Here is a 27,304-nt window from a genome sequence, read left to right on the forward strand (position 1 = left end):
TTTCTTAGTCGTGTAGGCAATAAATGCAACCATAATCAAAGTAAGCTACTCTTTCAATATTCAAAGTGCAAATAGACTGAATTTTCCCACCATGAAACAGAGTTATAGACAACTATACAACTTATCATAGCCCACATACTAATAACAGCCTAGATATGTTATGTAGCCTAACTTGCACGCATTGGGTATTCGCTCTGTAAACGTGGGGTATTAAAATTGCTTTTGAATGCGCTTGCACGTTTTACTTTCGGTTTCATTTTATCGATCGCACAAATCAGCCGCGCAGAGCGTGCATTCTACAATACAAGACATTACTTTTACAAAACCATTTGAAAGTGGGAGGACACAAACAGGATTTTGAAAAGCCCCAAGTGGAAATTACGCCCCTGCATGAGCTGAACTTTGCCGCTGAGTTATAATTTGTGAACGTATGCCGATTTGTACAGTATACCGAGACTGAGGCGCCAGAATGCCGCAGTTTAGCAGAGCGCAGTGTCAGTGACATCTCTGCTGGACACAAAGTTGCAAATAATTTTAACTTTGAAGCCCTGCATTGAGCTTTTAAATGACCAGCACCTGCCTGGGTCTGTGCGAATTCATCTATGGTTTTCTCTTCTCTTTCACACACCGATCCATCTCCCATTCGTTACGTCCTTTATTTGTTTACGTTTTTATATTTATTTTTCTGCTGATGGCCTGCGCCCCCCCGGCTGGCGTGCCCCCCACTTTGAGAACCACTGCTCTATGTTTAAATCTAGATTAAAGACTCATCTCTTTAGCCAAGCATTCACATAATGTATATCATAATGTTGTACTTCAGTTACATCTGATCACATACAGATCAACATTCTTCAGCTTGGGCTAAACACATAAATTTTTGCTTGGTTGGAACAGCAGCTACGCTAATTACTTCTCTATTTTTTTCTCTGTTTCTGCCACCGGATTTCGATCCCGTGGTAACTAGGAATTACACAAGATTCAGTCCGGATTCAGAACAGCCAAGAAGAGATGATGCCAACCCCTCAGAGGACCGTCAATGATGCCAGCCTTGAAACAACATACAGCACTACACAATTTTTCTACAAGTTTCATTGCAAAACATAATCATTACTATTAGTGTTCATCATCTGTTTTTGATTACACCATTACTATTTTTAATATTTATATCATATGTACATCGACTTAACATACAGTAGTTACCACTAACAAGCTACTAAATATATTGTAGTAGCCTACATTTTTTGTACAGCTGCTTTGCAACGATTTGTATTGTGAAAAGCGCTATACAAATAAACTTGAACTGAATTGAATTTAACATCTGGGACGCAAAAGAAACGTTTTCCACCTTTGACCACAAGATGTCATTAGTGTACAACGTATTGAAAAGCTTAGAGTAATGAACCTTTTTACAATACAGTTGAGGGGAACGCTTTGGTGCTTCAAAAAGCTTCATTTTCCCATCACTACTAAAAAGTAGGAAAAAATGTATGAGTCGTTTCTCCTTTTTCTCCCAAAGACGAACCACAGCTGACCAGCCATCGGTCCCTTTCTCTGTGTCAGAATTAACTTTGTTTGTAGTCGTCTTCTAGATACTTCCGCGAGTGTGGCTTGAGGGAGTTACGTCGCCTGCGGTTTAGGCTAGAACACCTCGGGTTTCGTATGAAACCCTAGTTCCTCAAGGGAACGAGACGCTGTGTCAATACGCTTTGGGAACGCCTTCAGCGTGACCACACTCTGAATCACGTGTGTAATCAGTCCAAAAGAGAAGCGCGTGTGACGTCACGGATGGGGTGACGTCAGGAACCAGGAAGCTATAAAGCACATGCAGTGAATGCAGCCGGTAGCTTCTGCCACCAGGAGCGCTGCAGGGATGCCGGAATTGTGGTAGACGACGCAGCGTCTCGTTCCCTAGAGGAACTAGGATTTCATACGAAACCCGAGGCGTTCCCCTTCGGGAACGTCGAGCTGCGTCAATACGCTTTGGGAACAATATGCCCACGCCGCCAGAATTCCAAAGCCCTGCTCTGTGTGGAACAGGTGTAGAGAAAAGGGCGAAAGTAGCCCGAGTGAAACGAGCGGCCTCAGCCCACTCGTGGAAGGGTGAAATTAGCCCAGAATGATAGATGCTATTAAAGCAGGAAAGTGCAGCCTCAGCAGTCTTATAAGAAGGGCGTAAGTAGCCCAGAGTGATTGCTGCTATTAAAGCAGGAAAGTGCGGCCTCAGCCGTCTCATAAGAGGGGCGAAAGTAGCCCAGAATAATTGCTAAAAATGAAGCAGGAAAGGAGCGGCTCCAGCCGACCTGTAGAAAGGGCGAAAGTAGCCCTAATAAAACGAGCAGCCTCAGCCTACTCGGGAAAGGGGCGAAAGAAGCCCCAAATACTTGCTGCTAGTAATGCAGAAAGAACGGCCTCAGCCGACTTTGTAAAATGCGAAAGTAGCCTCAATAAAGGGGCCTCGGCCCGATAGTAGTCTGAGTAATAACTGCTAAAGCAGAAAAGGAGCAACCTCAGTTGACTCGTAAAAGGCGATAGTAGCCTAGGTAAGAGAGTGGCCTCACCACTTTAACAAGGACGACAGTCCAAGGTTAGGTAGTCCTACTAGTGGTAGGAGTATCCGAGAGGAGAGCTTAGGACCCCGGAGTATTGGGGAGATCTAACTCATAAAATCTGACAAATGTAAGCGGCGTAGACCATCCTGCAGCGTTACAAATATCTTGCAGGGAAGCCCCTGCCATGAAAGCCTTGGACGCCGCAACTTTGCGGGTCGAATGTGCCTTGGGCGAGCTAGTATAAGCCAGTCGTCTATGTAGTTTAGTATGCGGATGCCCTGGAGTCGCAGAAGAGCCAGCGCAGTATCCACACATTTGGTGAAAGTTTGGGGTGTTAGACAGAAAGGAAGAACTCTGTACTGGTAAGCTTTGCCCCCAAAAGCGAACCTGAGGAACTTCCTGTGTTGTGGAAGGATGGAGACATGGAAGTAGGCGTCCTTGAGATCTATCGTGACAAACCAGTCCTCTGACCTGCTTTGAGACACGACCTGCTTTACAGTAAGCATCTTGAATTTGAGTCTCAGCACTGCACGATTGAGCAGTCCGAGATCTAGAATAGGACGTAAGCCTCCATCCTTCTTTGGAACTATGAAGTAGCGCTTGTAAAACCTGCACTCCGTAAGATGAGGAGGGACCACCTCGATGGCCTCCTTCCTCAAAAGAGTTTCTACTTCTTTTTCCATAATCAGAGCCTGCTGAGGGGCCACAATAGTGGTGGTAACCCCCTGAAAGGATGGCGGACGAGTGCCGAACTCAATCTATTAGCCTTTTTTTACTGTCTGCAGGACCCATTGAGAAACATTTGGCAGAATTTTCCACGCTGCTAAATGATCTACTAAGGGAATCTCTGATGGTTCTTGAGATTGCGAATCTCCCTGCACCGCACCACAACGCAAACGGGTGGATGCAGGGAAGGAGACTTCGCCCTGAAGCACCGGGGGTGGCAGGGTTAGCAGATCGGTCTCCCGAGGGCACTAGGGGGGTGTTATTACCCCAGGGGGGTCTGCCCTCAGAAGCCCAGGGCCACTGGTGTCAGGGCTTCTTTGCCGAAGACTTCTTCACCTGAAGGACGGCCCTCAGGTCGCCCTTAGGCTTGGAAGCCCCCAGCTTGGAGCGCCTACGGGACTCCTGATATTGTCTTTGGGGAGGTGTCTGCGTAGCAACGCTCCACTTTTGCTCGTCGCAGTATGAGGAGCAAGTACTCGGGCGGGGCTGCTCCCGTCCAGCAGCCCCAGAAACTAGAGTGGCGAGGAAGAAACCTCTGGAATGCCGCCGCCTGAAGGAACTGCGTCGCCGAACAGGCCAGACGGCACAAGCGGGGCATCTAACAGGAAGACCCTGTCGCGGTCTTTCATTCCCGACAGGGTCAACCAGAGGTGTCTCTCTGCGACCACCATGGCTGCCATAGACCGCCCAATGGCACGGGCGGTCTCCTTGGTGGCACGCAGAGCGAGGTCGGTAGTACGACGCAGCTCGCTGACGTCAACTGCCGCCCCGTCCTCGCCCTCATCAAGCTCCTTCAACAGGTTGGCCTGATATGCTTGCAACACTGCCATGGTGTGAAGGCAGGCTGCGGCCTGACCCGCTGCCAAGTACCCTTTCCCAGCAAAGAAGATGTAGTTCTGAGCGGTTTATTGGGGAGTGCCGAGGCCTTTAGGGACGATGCCGAACTTGGGGACAGATAGCTTGAAAGCGTCTGTTCTACCTGCGGCATCACCCCATAACCATGTTCACGAGTCCCGACCACATTGCAATAGGTGTAGGCGGAAGGGGAGTGAACACGTGCTGAGAATGGCTTTCCCCACGATCTCGATACCTCGGTGTGGAGATCGGGGAAAAATGGCAGACCTCGGCGTGGAGGTTGGGCTTTGGGGCGCAGAAACCTTTCATCTAATTTTGTCTTTTGTTTCTGCTCCCCGGTCACCACGTCCGGCCAACTGATATTGAGCTTGGCAACGGCACGGGTGACCACCTCCACTAACTCCTCATACTCGACTGGCTGGGAGGGCATGGGACCAGCCTGCTCGCCCATCTCCATATCTTCCTCCTCGGAGTGCAGGGGGGGGGGGGGGGGCATTTCGGCATTTGAGCCCCTTTTGCTCAAATGCCGAAAGTGCCCTTCTGTCAGAGGGCACCTGCAGGTCCTAAAAACTCCTCAATTTAGTAGTATCAAATTTATGGCCGTAAAAAGCTTGAAATATGTTAAATAGTATAAGAAATACTTAATTATAATTTAGGAGGTCGTACATTTGGGGACGGAAAGACGAGAATCGCGATAGGGCTGGATTAAACTTCAAAAGGTAATGATGTCATTGAATAAATATGCATGCTGTAGGTTTCAAAGTCAAAATGCAGCACTGATGTCTTTATATGAATGTATCTGAAGGGAACCGACTGTCCTCAGAAACATGTCGTTGTCATTTTCATTTATTGCCTGATAAACAGCGTTAATGCTGATTTGTATTCAGCCGTTACTAGGGAAACCTTAATATTTCAGCGCTCTTAAAGCACCCCCTTGTGACAGAGAATGACTTTTTCTTTTCCACATTTTTTCAGCTCTTTATGGTCAAATTATTGGAATTATCGACCTACGTTGTTATGCAGCAAACACAGTTGTAAATGTGTAAATGTGAAAGAAGTTAATGTGCCTTCCAAAAATCTAAACAAGTAAGACAGTAAAATTTATTTTTTAAATAAATATAATAAATGATAAACTCGATTTATCTCTTTTAATGGTATAAAGGCTAAAATTCCATTGAATAAGATATTGTTTTGTGCGCTGTATCTGAATTATAAATCATGCCATTTTATGCCTTAATATTCTACCGTACATTGTCAAATCCTACTCATACTGTTCATTTTACTTCTGCGGCTCTTAAAAATTGATATTTAAAATATTTTAAATAGTGAAATAAAATTCCTTCCTTAATATGTTTGTTTTATTTCTATACTCTGCAGTAAAGCCTGTTGTCTACAATCTTACAATACAATACAAATTGTACAAAACAATACAATACAATACAAAGTGAAAAAAATATTACTGATTCTGTGGTTTGAGTCCTGAAACGCAATTTAAACTTCAAATAATGCATAATTTGTCTTATTAATGACATTGTTACTTGTTACATAAATAACTGGATGCCTACAATGAGGTGATGGACCCTAGGGGCTCTTTAATGCCTTGTTTTAGATGCCCTTTTTATACTTTGAGCACCTGCCCCTTTAAAGGTCTCTGCACGGCCCTGGTCAACACTCAAATAAAAGTGAAGCAAACTGGCTTCGAAAAACAGTGTTGACGGACAAACATACACACAGATCGTGACTGAAAGACAGAAGCTGCTGGCTGCATTCACCGCATGTGCTTTATAGCTTCCTGGTTCCTGACGTCACCCCGTTCGTGACGTCACACGCGCTTCTCTATTGGACTGATTACACACGTGATTCAGAGCGTGGTCACGCTGGCGCTGGAGGCGTTCCCAAAGCGTATCGACGCAGCTCCACGTTGTGCAGCAAACAGTGATACAGCTCTGGTTACTGGGCATGCGCACATCAATCTAACGTTATAACATTTCGTTTCGTCATGAAGAGACATCTTAGCATAGTTTTTATTTTGTAAACCACATTTAGTCTCATTTTTATTCGTCAACGATATTGCATTATACATTTTATTATAGTCATCGTCACATGACCAGCAGTTTTGTTTCGTCTAGTCTTGTTTTCGTCATGTGATAAAGGTTCGTTGAGGACGATATTTAGTCATAATTTTTGTTTACCTATTTTTGGCTTTGTGGACAGGTGCCAAATCCTGCTGGGAAATAAAATCATCATCTCTAAAAAGCTTGTCGGCAGCAGGAAGCATGAAGTGCTCTAAAATTTCCTGGTAGACAGCTGCGTTGACTGTGGACTTAATAAAAGACAATGGACCTACACCAGCAGAAGTGTGGAGTAAATTACTTTAAAATTCAATGTATTTTTCAGGTTAAAGCAAAAACACTAGCAAGGCAAATAACAGAAGAAAGATTCCTTTTCTAACAGCAACTTGATGTAAATAAAACGAATAAGTAACTAAATAGAAACGACAGAGTGCTTTTAGTAGCAGCTCAATATTAATACTAACGAATTAGTAAGTAAATAGAAAAGACAGAGTGCTTTTAGTAGCAGCTCAATATTAATACTAACGAATTAGTAAGTAAATAGAAACGACAGAGTGCTTTTAGTAGCAGCTTAATATTAATACTAACCAATAAGTAAATACATAGAAACGACAGAGTGCTTTTAGTAGCAGCTCAATATTAATACTAACGAATTAGTAAGTAAATAGAAACGACAGAGTGCTTTTAGTAGCAGCTCAATATTAATACTAACGAATTAGTAAGTAAATAGAAACGACAGAGTGCTTTTAGTAGCAGCTCAATATTAATACTAACGAATTAGTAAGTAAATAGAAAAGACAGAGTGCTTTTAGTAGCAGCTCAATATTAATACTAACTAATTAGTAAGTAAATAGAAACGACAGAGTGCTTTTAGTAGCAGCTTAATATTAATACTAACCAATAAGTAAATACATAGAAACGACAGAGTGCTTTTAGTAGCAGCTCAATATTAATACTAACGAATTAGTAAGTAAATAGAAACGACAGTGCTTTTAGTAGCAGCTTAATATTAATACTAACCAATAAGTAAATACATAGAAACGACAGAGTGCTTTTAGTAGCAGCTTAATATTAATACTAACAAATTAGTAAGTAAATAGAAAAGACAGAGTGCTTTTAGTAGCAGCTTAATATTAATACTAACGAATTAGTAAGTAGAAACGACAGTGCTTTTAGTAGCAGCTCAATATTAATACTAACGAATTAGTAAGTAAATAGAAACGACAGAGTTCTTTTAGTAGCAGCTTAATATTAATACTAACGAATTAGTAAGTAGAAACGACAGAGTGCTTTTAGTAGCAGCTTAATATTAATAGTAGCGAATTAGTAAGTAAATAGAAACTACAGTGCTTTTAGTAGCAGCTTAATATTAATACTAACGAATTAGTAAGTAAATAGAAACGACAGAGTGCTTTTAGTAGCAGCTTAATATTAATACTAACGAATTAGTAAGTAAATAAAAACGACAGAGTGCTCTTAGTAGCAGCTCTGTCTTAATACTAACGTATAAAAAGATGCACAGAAATGACAGAGTGCTTTAGGCAGCACCTTAATATTAATACTAACGAATTAGTAATTAAACAGAAACGACAGAGTGCTTTTAGTAGCAGCTCAATATTAATACTAACGAATAAGTAAATAAAGAGAAATGATAGAGTGCTTTTAGCAGCAGCTCAATCTTAATACTAACGAATAAGTAATTAAACAGAAACGACAGAGTGCTTTAGGCAGCAGCTTAATATTAATACTAACGAATAAGTAATTAAACAGAAACGACAGAGTGCTTTTAGTAGCAGCTCAATATTAATACTAACGAATAAGTAAATAAAGAGAAATGATAGAGTGCTTTTAGCAGCAGCTTAATATTAATAATAAAGAATAAGTAATTAAACAGAAACGACAGAGTGCTTTTAGCGGCAACTCTAAGTAACGATCCCCTATTGAAATAGTATTAAAGTAGACACTTACGCTCAGTCGTTCTTTCTCGTCTGAGGATTGAATTCACTTTTTTTATCAGTTTGATTTTTTTTTTTTTTGATAGAGTTGCAAAGTTACTTATCAAAAGCTGTCTAAAGTGTTTAATGTCAGCTAGCAGTAATCATTATTAGTTGTTTGCAAAATATTTGCTAACACTAACTTAGTGATAGCTAACTAACTTGATGTTTTTCCAAAAGACAAACTATTATATTATAAGTAACTTTGCAAGTACATGAACCTTTTACCTACCGTAACCTTAAGTCTACTATTACTCTAAGGAGTGTTAGTTGACATGTAGTTGGAAAGTTGCTTATAGTCAATAGACTAAGGGGACCATCAAATAAAATCTAATATAATGTAAAAAATAAATGTAACATGATATAGTCCATTATAAATTAAGTAGATTTAATATGGCGTCCATTGTGCACTATAATCATAATCTTAAAAGTTATAACCTGAAATACTCGTTTTATAATGTATTATAATTGTGATGATTATTCATGAGATGTTCTAACATATTATAAGGTTTTTATAATGCATTATGGATTCATTATAATGCCTTAGAAATACCTTTATAATATATTATAAATAGTGGCTTCATAGAAAATGTTACCAAAGTTTTTTTCTTTCTATCCTTTTGTCTCTATACTTGGTTAATATTGCTCCAGTAGTTCTGAGATTGCACAGGTTGTCTTTCTCTCAGTATTTATTACTGGCAGAATGACTTCAGGTGTGAGGAGTCTTGATTTTCTCACACGGCGTCATGCCGTGAAAATTGACTGGAAGACCAGCGTAGAAGAGTGTAGTTTAGCGGTGGGAGAAGTCATTGGCTGTGACAATGTTATGTCAGCTTCATGAATGAATAATGCGGTTGTTTAGCTGGTGAACAATGTGGTTGAAAGTGGAGTTGTGATTGACAATGCTTTTGTTCATGTATATGGTGTTAATGGATTTAATATGCTGTGTTTGGTTTAAAAATTAGTTTAAAGGCAATTTAGTTCTCATTGTCTTGTTAGTTAGAAACAGTTTCAAGTCTGGCTACCTGATCAAAATCTTAAAAACCCTTCATATTTGTCATTTGGCAGTGAGGATTATCATTAAATCCTAAAACTAGAACTGACAGATTTCACAATCCTGTAACCATATAAACAATACTATTGCTCAGATGTAAACTGCCAAATATTCATTCCTCAGTTTCTGTAGAGCTGTTGTAACCCCGGCTTCAACACTTCTGTCAGGGCTGTATGATCTATATTGGTTTCCTAGGTTTATCAGAGGAGCTTGTTTTTTTTGTATTTTATTTTTTTTATGTCGACCACAAAGACTGTAAATAAAAGGAGGGGGGGGGGGGGGTAGAGTGAGTAAACAGCAGTATACAATGGACAATCCCCAACAACAATTTCAATTTTTCATTTCAAATTTGAAATGAAAAGTTCAAATAAATTCAGAGTTCCTTGGGAAAAAAGTTCAGTTCCGAGTGATGCAATTTCTCGGTCCTACCGCTCCCGTATGATTGGCATTCAGTAAATCAAAGATGGATTAGCGAAGAACTGAAGAGTTGAAGAACGAAGATGAGAAACTGTAGAACTGATGCAGCTAGTAGGATGTCTGCCAGAAAGACTCCTGGAGAAACCATTCCAATAAGCCAAGGAAAAAAAAAAAACAGTCTTCAACAATTGTACATCTCAAATTAATAACATAAACAACATCAGAACATTTAAAGCATTCCTAATGAGAGATATCATGTATTTTGTACATTTGTATGCATGTTTTATCCCTTTTTATATTACCAAATAAAGTTTAGGACGATAAATCTGCTTTAAACTCCCTTTTTACTTCACACATTGTGACAAAACATTTAAATGAAAAAACATAAATCAAATAAACACAACATCAGTTGCATATTACATTGTTAACAGTTAGGGTTGTCACCTGTCCCTTAAAATACGGAATCGTCCCGTATTTGAGAATGAAATTCTCGTATTTTTAATAAAAAAAATTTTAAAGCAGCATCTCATGCAAATCATCCCAGATGCATTTTATGGAGATGCCTCCTTTCCTACTTTTGATTGGCTAATACTTGATGTCATTGTTAGTTTGATTGGTCTTATTAACTTTCCAGTGAGGAGGGCCGGTCTTTTAAGCAGAGTCTGCCAAGTCTAACAGTGTCTACCGCAACAGCTACAGTCTGTCTACATTGGACGTGACAAAGTGACCGTTGCAAATCATTTAAACTTTGTGTGAGCACGTCATAAATAGAACGCGGCCTGTCAGGGATTACTGTCAGGGATTTGCTGTGTTGCGCCGCGCCGCATCCAGTGTTGACAACATAATAGGTTCTATTGTATTTTGTCGCGTCCTGCTGCTCACGTCCAGTGTAGACACGGTGTAAAAATGGCAGATGCTTCTCCAGGTAACCTCCCGCGTCATAAAGTTTTCAGAGCTTAAACGCAAGAAAGGTTCCTTTGCAGTTTTGTGCACAAAACCTAAAACAAACCACTCAGAGACCTTTACAACAGATTCAAGTGTCAACCTTAAAAGTCAATAGTGATATCCAGCAAAATGAGAAACAAATGTGATGTCAGCATGTTTAGTTGCAATATTATTACTAATAATGGTAATAATAGTAAATTATTACAAACTCTCCCCCCCCCCAGCGCAGCATGCATCCCTTATTTTTTTGTATTAAAAGTGGTAGGCTAACCCTATTAACAGTTCCACTAAATGTCGGGAAAATAGACTCATGTGAGGCATCGGACACCGCATGCTCACCAGGATTAGCAAAGATTACCATAGAGCTGCGCTTAGCCACTCTCTTATCAACTTTACATCGGTTACACACTAATTTAACTGCATTTCCTTCAATACGATCACATTATGACTGGTATTTTTTCAGATAATACAATAATGACAACAAATTAGACATATACATGCAGAATTGACTCACCAGGATGTCGTGGAAAACAAGGAACCACAGAAAGAATGAGTAAAGTATTTGCTTCAACTTTGGCAACTCTCGCTTGGATACTGCATTTAACAGTGAAGCATATATTCAAGGGAAATTCTTCAAGACAAAAATAAAAAAAATTTTACAGAGGAAATAAGACTCTCACATGTGTTGTGTAGTCTCTCATCACAGTCACTTAATCTGTAGTGATGTCTGGTTCGCGAACGAATCGTTCAATTTAATCGGATCTTCTTAGTGAACCGGTCGAACCAGTTCACCAAATAGAACTGAATCGTTTGAAACGGTTCGCGTCTCCAGTAAGCACTAATCCACAAATTACTGAAAGGTATCTACTTTTTAACGTGCCCGACACTCCCTCTGATTTGAAATAAACCAATTTCCAGAGTTATTCAGTTACTCAAACAGTGTTTGAACGGCTGTGAAAAGAGAGCTGATGATGCGCATGAGCAGAGCGGTGGTCGTTCTCGAGTCATGAATCGGTTGCAGCGATTGTCGGATCACCAGTACACTGAACGAGAACCGGTTTCTTTCAGACGCGTCTGATTTGAGAATAGATGAGCTGATACTTTGCGCATGCGTGACTAGTGCAGCTGCCAAACGTAAACAAAATTCTGCTATGACTGACTCCATTTGAAACAAACTAGTTCTTTTTTTACCACCGTCTCTGTGCTAATGCTATGAGCACGGTTAACCGTGGACTTGAATGAGGGGATCTGGTGAAACGTATGTTTATAACAAATAAATCTTTATGGATTGTGCATGTGCATAGTAAGCTGATCGTGTTTCTGATTAGATGGGTGCTTAGATGCAAAACTTAATAGTCAGAAACTTGACTTGAGTCCCGGCCCGGCAGGACGATAGTAATTACTTTAATGATGTCATCACGTTATAGCGTAAAAGAACTGGTGATCCGTTTTTTTGAACCGGTTCTTTGAAACGAACTGTCCGAAAGAACCGGTTCACAGAAAAGAACCGAACTTCCCATCACTATTAATCTGCTATTGCTGTGCACTCTCTCCCTGCACGCGCTGCCCCACCCTCTTAAAGGGGAAATACCGAATTAAAGCAGTGCTGTCTTAAAACATGTTAAAAGTGTCAAAGGTTACACTGTTTTGAAGCAATGTACATTATCAAAAGGCCCTGTCAGTGTTATTGTAATTTTAATTTAGTTTGACTTGACAAGTGTTCATCCTGAATTGAATTTAATTAAAACTACTTGCCACTGTATTCCTCCATCAGCTGGTTATACAGCAGATTCAAAAGATTTTGTTAACTTATCTATGTTCTCCATAAACGCACGTAAAGCAAAACTTTTATTCAAATTCCAATTATTACACTATATTGATTATAGTGTAGAAAGTAAGCAAATAGCATTTCCATAAAGTCACTAAAAAGTCACTCACTTCTGTTTCGAAATTACAATATAATATCTTACACTGTCTATGTGTGTGTTAAGTGAATTCTCACTCTCATCCTGTATTTAAATATTTCTTTATTAATATCTTAACATATTATTATCTTTTTTAAGCATTTGCACGCACACGCATTATCTGTCTCTCCTTTTGACCACAGACAGCTGTTTAAAAGCCACTTTTCCCTGCGCTTTTCAGTCAGTTTCTTGCCGTTCCCCACTTAAGAACAGCAAATGTTTCATACATGATAAAAAAAAAAAGAAAGCTCCTTGTGGTTTCTTGGTTTAACCGATTTAAGCATAAAAAAAAGAAAAATCACGTCCTGCCCTAGAGCTTCGAATTTCACGCCACAGCAATGACGTCATGTGCAAACAACCTATTTCTTAACCAGTAAGTCTAAACATTTAGAGTGATCCCCGCCCCCGTGTAGGGATATAGAAGGGAATGAGGAGGTCGATTAGTTGGCCAAAACAGCATTGAGAAAAGTAGGTTGAAACAGAAATGCCATTAAGTAAAACAGAAGTAAAAAGTATTACTAAAGCTGCAGTTATAAACCATTGGCAAGAGGACTGGAATAAAGAGTCAAAGGAAGACATTTATTCAACAGTCAATCAAAAGTAGGGAAAGAAAGGAAGGCATATGGGAACAGAACAGAGGAAACAGTTATAACTAGGCTCCATATATGACACTCCAATCTTAATTGTTCCCTGTACATTATCGGGAAATGTGAATCAGATTGCTGCAGTTATTGTGAAAGAACAGAAACCGTTGAGAATGTATTATTACACAGTGAAGCAAATAGAAGAGAGAGAAATCAGCTTGTTGGAGAACTAAGAGATTTGGAAATTAGTCTAATTTCAGTCAAAAATATATTTCAGAATGCACAGAAACAGTCAACGGTGTATGATGTTCTTATAAAGTTTTTGAGAGATACAGGTTTACAGGTGTTGGTCATATAATTAGAATATCTTCAAAAAGTAGATTTATTTCACTAATTCCATTCAAGAAGTGAAACTTGTATAATGTATACATTCATTCCACACAGACTGATATTATTATTGATATTATTAGACTGTTTATTTATTTACATTTTGATGATTATAACTGACAACTAATGAAAACCCCAATGCAACCCAAAAAACATTGTGAAAAGGTTCAGTATTGAAGACACTCTAATCAGCTAATTAACTCAAAACACCTGCAAAGGCCTTTAGATGGTCTCTCAGTCTAGTTCTGTAGGCTACACAATCATGGGTAAGACTGCTGATTTGACAGTTGTCCAAAAGACAACCATTGACACCTTGCTCAAGGAGGACAAGACACAAAAGGTCATTGCAAAAGAGGCTGGCTGTTCACAGAGCTCTGTGTCCAAGCACATTATTAGAGAGGCAAAGGGAAGGAAAAGATGTCGTAGAAAAAAAAGTGAACAAGCAATAGGGATAACCGCACTCTGGAGAGAATTGTGAAACAAAACCCTATTCAAAAATGTGGTGGAGATTCACAAAGAGTGGACTTCAGCTGGAGCCAGTGCTTCAAGACCCACTACGCACAGACGTATGCAAGACATGGGTTTTAGCTGTCGAATTCCTTGTGTCAAGCCACTCTTGAACAACAGACAGCGTCAGAAGCGTCTCACCTGGGCCAAAGACAAAAAGGACTATACTGCTACTGAGTGCCAGAGTCTGGAGGAAGAGAGTAGAGGCACAGAATCCACGTTGCATGAGGTCACGTGTAAAGTTTCCACAGTCAGGGATGGTTTGGGGTGCCATGTCATCTGCTGGTGTTGGTCCACTGTGTTTTCTGAGGTCCAGGGTCAACGCAGCTGTATACCAGGATGTTTTAGAGCACTTCATGCTTCCTGCTGTTGACCAACTTTATGGAGATGCAGATTTCATTTTCCAACAGGACTTGGCAACTGCACACAGTGCCAAAGCTACCAGTACCTGGTTTAAGGACCATGGTATCCCTGTTCTTAATTGGCCAGCAAACTCGCCTGACCTTAACCCCATAGAAAATCTATGGGGTATTGTGAAGAGGAAGATCCGATATGCCAGACCCAACAATGCAGAAGAGCTGAAGGCCACTATCAAAGCAACCTGGGCTCTCATAACACCTGAGCAGTGCCACAGACTGATAGACTCCATGCCACGGCGCATTACTGCAGTAATTTAGGCAAAAGGAGCCCCAACTAAGTATTGAGTGCTGTACATGCTCATACTTTTCATGTTCATACTTTTCAGTTGGCCAAGATTTCTAAAAAATCCTTTCTTTGTATTGGTCTTAAGTAATATTCTAATTTTCTGAGAAACTGAATTTGGGGTTTTCATTAGTTGCCAGGTATAATCATCAAAATTAAAAGAAATAAACACTTGAAATATATCAATATCAGTCTGTGTGGAATGAATTTATACATTATACAAGTTTCATTTCTTGAATGGAATTACTGAAATAAATCTACTTTTTGGAAGATATTCTAATAATATGACCAGCACCTGTAATTAACAGGATAGAATTTTTTTTTTTTTTTTTTTTATAATCTGTAAGGAATTTTCCTTCGGCTCTTTGAGGTTTCACACTCCAACCCAGTAGGTGGCAATAATGCACCTTAAGCTGGTTTGCCTGGTAAACCTAAAGAAGAAGAAGAACATTCAGAAGCCGTTTCTCAATATGTGTTCTTGTTAGGGCCCGAGCACCGGTGGTGCGAGGACCCTCTCGTTTCTGCTCCGTTTATTATTATTATTATTATTATTATTATTATTCTCCAAAATGAATCGCATTTTTGAGGGCCTAAATATACCCGAAAACTCATGAAACTTTGCACACACATCAGAACTGGTGAAAATTTACGTCTGATATGGGTTTCAGAAGTGGTTGTGACAAAATGGCTCGATAGTGCCACCTTTACACGTTCAGCGGAACACACATGTAACACACCAATATCTACAAAAAAGGAGGCGTGTCCGTGGCGGCCTGGCAAATTTCGATGTTTCGCCATGAAAAAGGAAGTTGCTATAACTCAGGCATACAATATACGATCTGTCCTAAACTTCACATGTGTGATAACACTCCTGACCTGAAGACATCTACATGTCCATATTCAGTTATAGTCATAGCGCCACCTGCAGGCAACAGGAAGTGTCATGCTTTACTCTGCAACAAACTCCTTCTAGAGATTTATACAGATCAACATCAAAATGTTGGCAGTGTGACAAAGTTTGATGTTTCGCCATGGACATAGAAGTTGTTATAACTCAGCTATAAAATGTCCGATCTGCCTCAAACTTCACAGGTTTGGTAAGAGTCCTGGCCTGAAGACACCTAAAGGCCAATATTCAGGTATTATCATAGTGCCACTTGTTGGCAGCAGGATATATCATATCTTTCACTCACTCAAACATACCAAGGTCAATCTGCACCAAACTTCATATGTTTGATAAAAGTGCTGGCCTGAACACATCTACATGCCAGTAATCAGTTATAGGCATAGTGCCACCATCTGGCAGAAGGAAGTTTGGCACATTTAAATGACTTTGACATATTTTTCCTATATTTACTATTTTAAAAGCATACTGCCCACCGTTAGCTGTTTTCCTAAAGCCAATGGTCGGCGGTGAGCCCGGGTGCGAGGGCCCTTTCATCGCTGCTTGCAGCTTTAATCTGTACTTGTGTTCTTCTGGACTTGTGAAACGTCATCAGTTGTCGCCCAAGTACTGTTCCAATTCAAAGTTCACATCCAGCAAGTACAGTTCAAATCCCCGGATGTATTCTTGCTCCACCCCTTTTAAAAAGGATGCATCAAGAGGAGACTTGTGCGAACTTGGGGCAGCCATGTATCCCAGAATGCATTTCGCACCAATCAGCAAACGTTAATGGCGGAGGAGCAAACCTGCATAATTTTCAAAATATTACTATTATTTTGTCGAGAAATGTAGGTTTCAGGCGAGAATGTAGTTGTTTAAAACTTAAATCTGCGGTTTATTTACAAAGACAGCGCCTATTTGAAAATTTGTTTCGCCGTTTTCAGACAGTTCCAGGTGCTCAGTGGTCATGTATCCCACAGAGAGAGTGTCACACTCCCGGACTTTCATGTTGGTTTCTTCCATTTCCCCCCGCAGTTCTGAGTGTTTTTGGTTTCTCCCTCATTGTCTGCACCTGTGTGTGTAATTAGTCTGTGTATATAGTGTGTGTGTTTTCACCTCATTGCTGTCAGTCTTTGATGTTCATTTGATGTTACCTCCTTGTGTTCCTGTGTCTGCCTGAATTCCATTGGATTTATTAAATACGTTAAATTTTATTACGTCGTTGTTCGTGTGTTCCTGCCTGCTCCGTGACAGAAAGACCGACCTACACAGTAATTTTTCCTCCGTGTTTGCCCTTGTTTTGTTTATCGCCCTTTTTCTCAGTCCTTTTGTTTCCGTGGTGTCTTCATTATGAACCCCCTACTCCGTCCAGAATTCATCCTCCTCCGGCTGAAGCAGGGGGATTTACCGCTCGAGGGATACACGTTGATGTTCCAGCTCGTAGCTCATACCACCAGCTATCCGGACGCACACTCTGTGCGTTCTATGATGCTAGCCTCAACGCGTCATGCACAGCACTGTCGTCCGAGGATGGCCCTCGAGTGGATTTCGCGGCGTTTGTGGAGTGGACTCTGGCGAGAAACAGACTCGTGTTCCCTGCCTGTTCCAAGGAGAATCTCGCCAGTGCCACTCTGGACCCAGAGCCCAGCCAGCCACCCCGACCCGCGGATTATGAGCCCATCGTAGACGGGAAGTCCGAGCCCGGAGCGACAGCAGTGTGGAGAGCCGATGGTGTCATATCATCCGACCAGGTGCGAGAGCCGGCCACTACATCTGTAACGGTGGAGTGCTGCGTCGAGCAAGAAGGGGCGGTAGAGAGCTGCACCACCACTGAGGGTGAGCTGGAACTAGACTCTGGGGACTTAATTGACTGTTTTACGGATATACCTGTCTGCCTGGATTTCCCACCCACCCTCCCTCTTCTGTCTATGCCTGAATCTCCGCTGGTTACATCCAGCCGTTCTGTATCTCTGCTGGTTCCGCCCAGCCTTACCGAATCCCCGCTGTCTTCTGTCTGTCCCCTTGCTCACCCTCAGCCCACCATCTGTGCGGTGGGTTCACCGCGGGTCTGCCAGTATCCATCGGTGTCATGGCTGGAGGATCCCTCACCATCGCCTCCAGCCTCAGAGTCCTGGACTCCGCCTCGGCCCTCCGACCCTGCAGCTCCACCCCGGCTCTCTGCTCCCTCGTCTCCGCTGTCACCCATCGGTCCACCAGCTCCACCGGGCTCCATCGACCCTCCGGCTCCGCCCTGGTCAGTCGTCGCCCCACCTTCGCCTATGGACTCTACTCCTCCGGCTGTGTCTCGTCGCTCCGTCCCACCGGCTCTGTGGACCTCGGCCCTCTGACGCTCCGGCTCCACCGTGGACCTCCGGATCTCCATCTCCGCCTTGGTCGCCCGTTTCTTCCATTTTCCCCCGCAGTTCTAAGTGTTTTTGGTTTCTCCCTCATTGTCTGCACCTGTGTGTGTAATTAGTCTGTGTATATAGTGTGTGTTTTCACCTCATTGCTGTCAGTCTTTGATGTTCATTTGATGTTACCTCCTTGTGTTCCTGTGTCTGCCTGTATTCCATTGGATTTATTAAATACGTTTAATTTTATTACGTCGTTGTTCGTGTGTTCCTGCCTGCTCTGTGACAGAGAGCTTCACCACGGCTAGTCCTTTTGACGTTTGCCGCTGGTCCTGATGTCTCTGTAGTGGTTAAACAAAAGGTATAATTCGTTTTTGGTAAATCTAACAGCTAAATTTTGGTCTCGTGAATCTATTATTTATTCCAGGTCATATCATTTTGACTGAGGACAAAGTTATGCCTCATAAAATATTTATCAATCGTAATTCAATGCTGACTTTTTATAGCATGCATTTGACCGAATTGTCTGCTTTTGTCTTTATTTACAATTACATAAGTCTCTAATACTTTTGTACTAATACTTTTATAATGGCTAATATTGTTCATTAAAACTGACATTTAACAAAAAAGGCAGAGTTGTGCTTGTCATGTTTCATTTTATTATACATAAGATGTATTATACACAGTGCACATATAGCTTAAATCACATATTAATGTTTTATTATTTTTAAAATGAGTACGAAAAGAGAGTTGTGGTTTATATTTTGAAGAAAACAAAGAGGCAGTGGTGTTTGATATCACTTCCTTTTATTGTAATTATTGTTTTGTAACGCGTTGCGTGAACCACATTTTTGTCGCTATGTTTAAGGTAAAATGAAACGGAAAAGAGGCAGTGCTGTTTGATATAATATTTCGTTTCACTGTAATGTTGTACATTCCCTGAACTACGTTTTTGCAGCTATTAATATGTTTAAATGAAAACGAAAAGAGGCAGAGGTGGTTGATATCATATTTCGTCTTATTGTAAATACATGTGTTAGGGGTGTGTGCAAGACGAGATTAACAATTAACAAGATATTTAATATAATTCTCCAAGAGTTACAAGGCAGGAACAGGCAGGAACACTTTCACACACACATTACAGAACGTTAAACGTTAAACGAAGACCGACAGGGAACTGAACTCAAAGACAGACTCTTAAAGACACACTAATCATAAGACACAGGTGATACAGATGACGATCTAATCAAACACAGGTGACGGTGATACACAAACGAGGACTAAACCAAATGATCACAAAATGACAGGGGGAAGACAAATGGGGAAAAAACAATGACAAAACAGACAGAACTGTGACAACATGCAGTGAAGATAACCAGAGTAGAAAAGGCGAGCTGACTGACATTATCAAGTACACTGCTGTTCCTTTTGCAGAATTACAGGACTTGCATCCTCACGTCCTCGGGAGTTCATACTCCCAAGTCAAACTTCCAAGTCCGAACTAAGAAGGACACAAGTCCGAACTTTGCGTACTTTGTATTGAGAAACATCTAGAGTAGTCATGAATTGATGATAAAGTATTGGAGGTCTGTATGTTTCTTAAATGCATCATGTGTCCAGTTGATCAAACTCGTCCAAATGTACGCGACCAGGCAGTGGACGGTGGTGGCAAAACACATGCAGAGCCACGTTGCTCAACAATGCAGGGAATGCTGGCACAACCACCTTTGTCCATGGAAAAACAGTATGTCCAGCTATAGACGGGCCTTAAAAGCTGCTAGAGCCGAGTATATCCACCAACTCATAGAAAAAAACCAAAACAATCCAAGGTTTTTATTTAGCACAGTGGCTAGATTAACAAATAACCAAACACCTCCTGACCTGAATATTCCTGCACAGTTTAATAGTAATGTCTTTATGAATTTCTTTACTGATAAAATAGACAACATTAGAAATACAATAACTAATATAGATAATACAGCAACTGATACTTCAACATTAGTCATTACACCCAAAGAAAAACTTCAGTGCTTTACAACTATAGAACAGAAAGATTTAAATAAACTTATCACCACATCTAAACCAACAACATGCCTATTAGATCCTGTACCCACTAAATTACTAAAAGAGTTGTTACCTGTAGCAGAAGTACCGCTTCTTAATATTGTTAACTCGTCGTTATCTTTGGGCCATGTCCCAAAACCATTCAAACTAGCGGTTATTAAACCTCTTATTAAGAAACCACAGCTAGACCCTGGTGAATTGGCAAATTACAGACCCATTTCTAATCTTCCATTTATGTCTAAAATTCTAGAAAAAGTTGTGTCTGCTCAATTGTGCTCCTTCTTGCAAAATAATAATATCTTTGAAGAATTTCAGGCCCCATCATAGCACAGAAACTGCACTTGTAAAAATCACAAACGACTTGCTACTTGCGTCAGATCAAGGCTGCGTCTCATTGCTAGTTTTACTTGATCTTAGTGCTGCGTTCGACACTATAGATCATGAAATACTCATAGATCGATTACAAAACTATACAGGTATTCAAGGGCAGGCTTTAGGATGGTTCAGATCATACCTGTCCGATCGCTACCACTTTGTTTATTTAAACGGGGAGTCATCGCAGCTATCACCAGTAAAGTATGGAGTGCCACAAGGATCTGTCCTAGGTCCTCTGCTATTTTCAATTTACATGTTACCCCTCGGTAATATTATTAGGAAATATGGGATTAGTTTCCATTGTTATGCTGATGACACTCAACTATATATTTCAACAAGACCAGATGAAACTTCTAACTTAGCAAAGTTAACAGAGTGTGTTAAAAATGTGAAAGACTGGATGACCAATAATTTTCTACTGTTAAATTCAGATAAGACTGAGATATTACTTATTGGACCAAAAAACAGTACACAGAATCTCTTAAACTGCAACTTGCAACTAGATGGATGTACTGTTATTTCCTCTACAGTCAAAAATCTAGGTGTTATATTAGACGGCAACCTGTCTTTTGAAAATCATATTTCCTATGTTACAAAAACACCATTCTTTCATCTTCGAAACATTGCTAAGCTACGGAACATGTTACCTGTTTCTGATGCAGAAAAGTTAGTCCATGCATTCATGATGTCTAGACTGGACTATTGTAATGCACTACTAGGTGGTTGTCCTGCTTCTTCAATAAATAAGCTACAGGTAGTCCAAAATGCAGCTGCTAGAGTCCTTACCAGGTCAAGAAAATATGATCATATTACCCCAATTTTACGGTCTCTACACTGGCTACCTATTAGGTTCCGTATCACTTACAAAATATTACTTCTTACCTATAAGGCCCTTAATTGTTTAGCTCCTGCATACCTAACTAGTCTCCTACTACGCTACAATCCCTCACGCTCCCTAAGGTCGCAAAACTCTGGACTTTTGGTAGTACCTAGGATAGCAAAGTCCACTAAAGGAGGGAGAGCCTTTTCTCATTTGGCTCCCAAACTCTGGAATAGCCTTCCTGATAACGTTCGGGGTTCAGACACACTTTCTATGTTTAAATCTAGATTAAAGACTCATCTCTTTAGCCAAGCATTCACATAATGTATCTCATAACGTTGTAATTTCAGTTACATCTGATCAAATGCACATTAATATTCTTCAGCTTGGGCTAAACCATCATTTTTGTTTGGTCGGAAGTTGGAACAGCAGCTACGCTGATTATTTCTTTGTTTCTCTGTCTCTGCCACGGGATTTCCATCCCGTGGTAACTAGGATTTACACAAGATTCAGCCCGGATTCAGATGAAGAGATGATGCCAACCCCTCAGAGGACCGCAGATGATGCCAGCCTTGAAACAACATACAGCACTACATAATTTTCCTACAAGTTGATTACAGCACATAACCATTGCAATTAGTGTTCATCATCTGTTTGATTACACAGTTACTGATTTAATATTTATATCATATGTACATCGACTCAACATACAGTATTCACCACTAATAAGCTACTAAATATATTGTAGTAGCCTAAAACTTTTGTGCAGCTGCTCTGCAACAATCTGTATTGTAAAAAGCGCTATACAAATAAACTTGAATTGAATTGAATTGAATGTCTAAAGAAGTGTCCGTGGACTCCAGAGGAAGATCTGACCCTCTACAGATCTCACTGTTCACTGGAAAACTGTTGGGCACCAAACTGCTTCCTGGGAGATGAGCACACTGTAGATTTTAGGTTGCATTTTATTATGGATTAGTCAGTAGGATTCAAGACCAGCTAAACTGAGCATGGCTGAATGTGGTGGAATGCAGGGGAACAAATATTTTGACGTGTGTCTGACAGAGGTGGAAAGTAACGAATTACATTTACTCGCGTTACTGTAATTGAGTAGGTTTTTTTGTGTACTTCTACTTTTTAAAGTAACTTTTAAATTTTGTAATTTTACTTTTACTTAAGTACGTTTTGATTCAAGTATTGTACTTAACTACATTTTAAATATTATTCGTTACTGAGTAAAAAAAATAAAAAAAAAATAAAAATAAATTAATTAAAAAAAATGTGCGTGGAGGGAAGGAGGGGATCGCGCAGCGGAAACTACTGATTGCTTGATGAGTGGCAGAACAAACGCAGCGCGCTAACTCAAGAAAGATGGAGACGGACAAGGCACAGTTTTGCAGTTACATCTCTCGGCTGTATGCATGAAGCAAACCGTTGCTCTAATGCAAGGTAATAATGAACCTGCCCGTGCCTAACGTATAACACTCGTGTATATCAGAGTTGTACATTAGGCACGCATAAGTCCGCTATTGATTCACAAACTTTGCTATTTTTGAGCATCAGGTGCGCACTGACAGTTCACTGATCCTGTCTTTGTCAAACCTTCACATCGATGCGTTTCAACAGATTTAGAATGCATTTGCTGTAGTTTGAATTCGTATGTTAATTTTTTAATGGGTACAAACAGTAGATATTCAGTCAGTCAAGTTCAAAGAGATAGGTTTGGTGGTCTTTTGGCATCTCCCTGTTGTCCTGTTTGGTAAGGCAGGTTCACTTATTGAAGAAAAAGTACTCTGAAGTTGTAAAGGATGTCTGAAGTAAGGAATTCAGGAGCTTTAAATCTGTATATATAATTTTAAAAAGTTAGAATTTAGCAGAAGTTTTCTTTAAAGGTTATAAGGTATATTTAAAGTTTTAAATTTAAAGTTTGTTTGAATTTTGAGTTTTTTATATAACATGCAGTAGAAGAATAAAAGGCAAAACAAATGTTTTGGTTAATAAAAAAGATTTAAAAATAAATACCCAGATAGCAGACCAACACTGAATCAACATTGAATCAATGCTAATGCATCAATCATATTATCATTGAATCAATGTTGAAATTTAACATCGTTTTTTCATCAGTTTTGCACCCTGAAATAATGTTATTTCAATGATGAAAAATCGATCAAGATGGTCATTAAATCAACATTTCTTCAACTTAAATTAAATCACTTATTTAACATTGAATTAACATTAAAGAAACATTATCAAATCAATCATGCTTTTTACTTTTTTCAATCAGAGAACATGCATGACTGTAATTAATATGGTTTTGAAACAATAAGTCACTCAAAGTAAACAACATCCTTCAGTTGACATGCAAATGTGTTTATTTTTGCCCACACTGTTTAAATGACATTGAATTCAGGTAAAACAAATTATTATTTTAAAAAATCCAACAACAAAAAACTTTGTGGTAACTTCAAAAAATATAGGCCCTGATTAGCAGATAGGGCTAAGCTTAAATCAGGACTAGACCTTAGTTAAATTAGGCTATTTAAACAGCTTTTATAAAATCCAAGGGAAAAAACACATTACTAGTGTGCATCTGAGACAAAGCAATGGCAATGACATTTTAAGATCGGTCAAGAGTAAGTTATTTTCAGTTAAGAGCTTAAACATGAGTTTAGTTTGGGACTAGCCTTGTGAAATGGGGGACAGAGCTTAAAATACAATGTACATACAGGATATGATAAAATGAATGACAAAGTGGCCTTAATACATGGAACAGTTAATTCTGAATTTATAAAGCAAATGCCAGGAGAAAAGAATGTAAAAACTGACAACATATAACAAATGCAACCTGCGTCTGCAAAATGGAAGTAAATGGAAATTAAAACTCACCATCAAAGCTAGAAACACTAACAAACCACAGACTGAGACATTACCAGTTTGCTGTTCAGGTCTTGAAGTTTGAAGTTTTTTATGGATTGAAGCTCCTTTTCTTATTAAAAAAAGATGTTCTGTCTCCTCATTAAACAGATAGTCTGAACTCAGGGCTTTCCACCATGAGGCAATGTCCCCCAGCCATACAGGGCCACATTGGAGCCAATGTTGCACTGTCACAGCAAAGATGATTTCTGAGGCCTCCTTTTTCTCAGCTTTCACTTGTTGTAAGGCATCTAAAGTATAAAAACAAACAGGATGTTAAAACTGCACAATGGTGTAAAACATTTGATTAGTAGTAGTGTGTAACTGAAAGAAGGTGGTTCCTAAATATTTGGAAATGTGACTTAATGTACTACAAAATTAAGTGCAAATTGTACTTAGAATTTAATATGGCAGATGAGTGCGCTTAAAATAAATATATTTTTTTCTGTCTCCAAAGTTAAGATCTATTGAAAACATAATTAAGGCTTTTCTCATTAACGTTAAGATGTTTAAGACTTTCAATGGGTTTAAATTTGATCAAACTGAATTTAGGACAAAAGGACCCATGTGGACCCTGACTTACCATGCACATTTTGGAGCCTGGTGTCTGTAAATTTAGTTTTTGTTTTTTTTGTTCAGGCTGATCTTTCAGTCTCCTACTGCCCAGTTCATCTGAGAAGCCAGCTCACTGGTTACAGTACAACACAGCATCCTAACACGTGCCTCAACTGATGCTCCTCCAACAGCAAAACAGCCAACCTAAAAGGGTGTCAGGAACATATTTGCACAAAAAAACACATGAATAGGTTACACATAATTGTCATGGGAATGTATATATATTTTTTTAAGTTATAAAACATTAAAAAACAGCTTTTATGCGTATTGAATGAAAAACTTGCTTTTGTCAATAAATCAAATAAAAATAAATTAATCTTAAAATGTAAATTTACCATCTTCACATTAAAGAGTCCACTCTGTTAGCTGCCATCTCTTGAAACCTCAGACACTGGTTCAGCCAGTCTTCCAGTCCTGATGTGAGCAAAGCTGTTAAATGTGCTTCTGATGGGCCTATAAAAAGGGAAAAATGGAGGGTGAAAAACACTGTTATTAGGCTAAGCAAATTCGTTTTGTGACATAATGACTGTTAAAAAAGTATTAACGTTATATCAAACTAATATATAAAAATATATTAAATAAAATAATCAAATATATTAATATAATCACAGAAAAATTAGAAAATCAAACAATGCAAGGTTTCCCCTATTTATGAGTCAAAGAAGGAGCTGAGAGAAATTAAAATTAGGTCGATAGCACGAATAAGAAATTTGTAAAAAAATATTACATTAAAATTTTCCATTCATATATTTTTTTTCAGGATAGAATGTCAAAATCGCGATCAGTCTGCTTGTGCTGTCACATATAGTGTTGAAACACAAACATTCAAACAGCACTCTCACTATTGTATCTGGTAGAGGTTGGTGGAAAAACAAAATGAAATGTAATATATTTAATGAAAATCCTTACCTGGCCGTTCGTTGGTCCAGACGGCGCGCGTTCATGTGACTCATCGCAGACTCGCAGTTCACTCGGACTTGTCCAGATAAAAACACACAAGTTGTAAGGAAGATGAATAGTGAAATACACGCGAAATTAAATAAATTCCATGTAACGTTAACTTACTTCTTTTCTCTGAGGTGAATCAATACACATCTGTGAACTGTCGTCAAATAAAGGGAACTCTCTGTAACGGAAGTAAATTACACGGATTATTTTATTATTATTTCTAAGCGTTATATTTTACGTCAATTTTTAGTGACCTTTTATTACTTACCTACCTCTAATAAAACAGTTTGACGTTGCCTCTTCTGCGTCCGTTTCGCATTTGAAATCTGTAATGCCGCGCTTTGATTTGATTGGCGGTTGGCAGCCAGCTTTAAGTTGCATTACTGCCACCTAATGGATTAGATTGTGGCGCATAAAAAACTCTAAATTCTCTCTATTATTCTTAGGTGATTCATTAAATGTATGCAAATTCTATTTGATCTCACAATTATAATGAATATATAAATCATAAATAATATAAATAGTTATAATTTAAATGTTTAATTATAATTTGAAAGTATTTTGCTTAAAAAAAAAATGTTTAATGTTTAAAAATATAATATATATACCTGGATGACCACAATAATCATAAAGACATTCATTGGAGCATTTATTCATTATCAGTCTCTGGCTGAATGTGCTCCTCTAGCTATAGCCAAAAACAGCTTGCAAATGAACACATTATTAGCAGCAGTAATAGTAGTAGCTATGTTTTTAGTAATTAATGATTAAATGCAACGACTACTACTGTTACTGCTGCTAATAATATCCTGCTGGTTTATCTGACTTCTATCTAATGGTAACAGTTCTATGTTAATCTACACACTCTGCAAACAGTTTTATTTGTGTATTTATTGGTGCTGCTAGTGGTGCTGAGTTCACAAAATGAACAGAATTTATTGTTTGATGAGCATGTGCTCAATACATTTCAGGGAAATGTGCCATATTTAAGTGTTGAATGAGGGATTGACAGTCTAAGTTCCACTAGTGAAATGCTGACCAAAAATCAACATTGATTCAATATTTTTTTATTTCAACACAGAAAAGCATTGAATTATCAACATTGATTTTTCAACCTCAACCAAAATGATGATTCTGATGGAATTTCAACATTGAATCAATGTCACCTTGCTATCTGGGTACTTTTCTCTTTACTGTGGAAGTAAATAAATAAATAAGATAATAATAAATAAGAGGACATGTCAGGCATAGGGGGGACTTGCAAAAATTGACCGGAGAAGGAGGGGGGCCCCGGAGTAAAAAAGGTTGGGAACCCCTGCTCTACTGAATCCACAGTTTATGTCACATTCAGTGGTTGTGATGTTTAAATATTTATGGGATCATTTGCACTAAAATTTCCCTAAATGTTTTATATGGTTATTTAATATTTCATTTTATCTTATTTGTTTTTATTGCATTTTAATTTGTAAAGTTGTTTCCTCAATTAAAAACAACCAGTTTGAGATTTATATCCCCTTGTCTTTTTTGAATAACACTAGAATCCCCCACCCACCCCTGCTGTTCAAAAAAATACTAAAAA

Source organism: Garra rufa, chromosome 25 (genome assembly GCF_049309525.1).
Source record: "Garra rufa chromosome 25, GarRuf1.0, whole genome shotgun sequence".
Classification (NCBI taxonomy): domain Eukaryota; kingdom Metazoa; phylum Chordata; class Actinopteri; order Cypriniformes; family Cyprinidae; genus Garra; species Garra rufa.